This window comes from Danio rerio, chromosome 7 (assembly GCF_049306965.1).
Source record: "Danio rerio strain Tuebingen ecotype United States chromosome 7, GRCz12tu, whole genome shotgun sequence".
Lineage (NCBI taxonomy): Eukaryota > Metazoa > Chordata > Actinopteri > Cypriniformes > Danionidae > Danio > Danio rerio.
In genome coordinates this window covers 155,001-157,755 of record NC_133182.1, presented here as the reverse complement: position 1 = coordinate 157,755, position 2,755 = coordinate 155,001, and the positions used below count along the sequence as shown (strand labels likewise).

The 2,755-nt window shown below is 48.1% G+C and overlaps 1 long non-coding RNA gene across 13 annotated transcripts in view; it reads left to right on the top strand.

Moving 5' to 3' along the window:
* Positions 1-216: 216 nt before the first annotated feature.
* Positions 217-2,755, top strand: part of LOC101884617 (uncharacterized) — a 53,613-nt gene continuing 51,074 nt past the window's right edge. For 12 of the 13 annotated variants that reach the window (XR_012382936.1, XR_012382927.1, XR_012382935.1 and 9 more), the window contains exons 1-3: positions 217-1,347; positions 1,414-1,983; positions 2,061-2,755. The exon at positions 2,061-2,755 is cut by the window's right edge and continues 108 nt beyond it. This is a non-coding gene — a long non-coding RNA (uncharacterized lncRNA). The remainder of the gene's footprint in view (positions 1,348-1,413; positions 1,984-2,060) is intronic. The other variant, XR_012382931.1, reaches the window with a different exon arrangement.

Genomic DNA, 2,755 nt, shown 5'->3' with positions numbered 1-2,755 from the left:
CGGCCATCCCATAGGCTTCACTTTGCAAGAAAAGTAGTAGAAGAAACAAAACTGGAAAAAAAAACTACCTGCCACCGCAGACCCCCGGTCATCCCATTGGCTTCACTTTGCGAAAAAACAAAAACTGATAAAATACTATATACATACCTACATATACACACATATATATATATATATATATATATATATATATATATATATATATATATATATATATATATATATATTTGTCTGTGTGTGTGTGTTAAAGGATATATCATGCTTCTACCAGAAATATCCCAGAGACCCACCATCCCCCAAGTGAGACTTTGTCATCTCATTGGCTTCACTTGGCAAAAAACAAAAACTGAAAAAATAAATAAAAATACCTCGTCCCCCGGCCACCCCATATGTATATATATATATATATATATATATATATGTGTGTGTGTGTGTGTAATTACATATATGTGTTTGAGGTAAAGGATCTATCACGTTTCTACCAGAGACCCACCATCCCCCAAGTGAGAGTTGGACAAGTGTGCCCTAACCTTAACCCAACCATACAACCATAAACCCCTAACTCTAAACCTCAACCTAACCCTAAACCCAATTTTAACTCCACCCCTAACCCCAACCCAAACCCTACCCCCAACCCTAAATCCAACTTTACCCCTCAACCTAACTCCAAACCCTACCCCCAACTTTAACCCCACACCTAACCCCAACCCAAACCCTACCCCAACCCTAAACCCAAATTTAACCCCACACCTAACCCCAACCCAAACCCTACCCTAAACCCAAATCTAACCCTAAACCCCAAATCATAACCTCAAACCCTACCAAGCCTAACCCTAATCCTTTAAGAAAAGACCCACCATCCCCCAATTGAGTGTTGCACGACCATAGTCTCTGTGCCTTTTCTCTCTCTCTCTCTCTCTCTCTCTCTCTCTCTCTCTCTCTCTTGCAGGGTGAGCTGAATCGGCTTGACTGACAAAAACGAAGGAAAACCACCACCTCTAGCCAGAGAGCAGGAAAGCCATCCCCCAGCGAGAGTAGGACGACTGTGGCATGGTGCAGTGTTCCACCCAGCAACAAAAGACCCACCATCCCCCAATTGAGTGTTGGACAACCATGGCCTCTGTGCCTCTCTCTCTCTCTCTCTCTCTCTGTCTCTCCCTCCCTTCCCCTCCTCTCTCTTTCTTGCAGGGTGAGCTGAATCGGCTTGACTTTGACAAAAACGAAGGAAACCCACCACTCCTAAACAGAGAACAGGAAAGTCATGCGCCGAGTGAGAGTTGGAGCAGTGGGCCTCGACGAGGCTTGTGCAGTGTTCCAAAGAGCAAGAAAAGACCCACCATCCCCCAAGTGAGTGTTGGAACCACCAGTGACTCTTTGCCTTTTCTCTTTCTAACCCCCCCCCCCTTCTTACAGGGTGAGCTGAATCGGCTTGACTTTTACAAAAATGGAGGAAACCCACCACCCATAGACAGAGAGCAGGAAAGCCATCCCCCAGCGTGAGAGTTGGAGGAGTGGGCCTCGACGAGTCTTGTGCACTGTTCCAAAGAGCAAGATAAGACCCACCATCCCCCAAGTGACTATTGGTTGTACAGTGCCTCTCTTGAGAGTGAGGGGAATCGGCTTGACTCTACAAAAAGAGGACAGACCCACCATCCCCCAAGTGAGTGTTGGAACCACCAGTGACTCTTTGCCTTTTCTCTCTTTCTCTTTCTTCTCTCTCCTTCTTACAGGGTGAGCTGAATCGGCTTGACTTTGACAAAAATGGAGGAAACCCACCACCCATAGACAGAGAGCAGGAAAGCCATCCCCCAGCGTGAGAGTTGGAGGAGTGGGCCTTGACGAGGCTTGTGCAGTGTTCCAAAGAGCAAGATAAGACCCACCATCCCCCAAGTGAGTGTTGGAGGACCAGTGGCTCGCTTTCTCTTGAGAGTGAGGGGAAACAGCTTGACTCTACAAAAAGAGGACAGACCCACCATCCCCCAAGTGAGTGTTGGAACGACCAGTGACTCTTTGCCTTTTCTCTCTTTCTAACAACCCCCCCCCCCCCCCCTTTCTTACAGGGTGAGCTGAATAGGCTTGAGTTTTACAAAAATGGAGGAAACCCACCACCCCTAGACAGAGAGCAGGAAAGCCATCCCTTGAGAGAGTTGGAGGAGTGGGCCTTGACGAGGCTTGTGCAGTGTTCCAAAGAGCAAGATAAGACCCACCATCCCCCAAGTGAGTGTTGGAGGACCAGTGGCTCGCTTTCTCTTGAGAGTGAGGGGAATCGGCTTGACTCTACAAAAAGAGGACAGACCCACCATCCCCCAAGTGAGTGTTGGAACCACCAGTGACTCTTTGCCTTTTCTCTCTTTCTAAACCCCCCCCCCCCCTTCTTACAGGGTGAGCTGAATCGGCTTGACTTTTACAAAAATGGAGGAAACCCACCACCCATAGACAGAGAGCAGGAAAGCCATCCCCCAGCGTGAGAGTTGGAGGAGTGGGCCTCGACGAGTCTTGTGCACTGTTCCAAAGAGCAAGATAAGACCCACCATCCCCCAAGTGAGTGTTGATGACCAGTGGCTCGCTTTCTCTTGAGAGTGAGGGGAATCGGCTTGACTCTACAAAAAGAGGACAGACCCACCATCCCCCAAGTGAGTGTTGGAACCACCAGTGACTCTTTGCCTTTTCTCTCTTTCTCTTTCTTCTCTCTCCTTCTTACAGGGTGAGCTGAATCGGCTTGACTTTGACAAAAATGGAGGAAACCCACCACCCA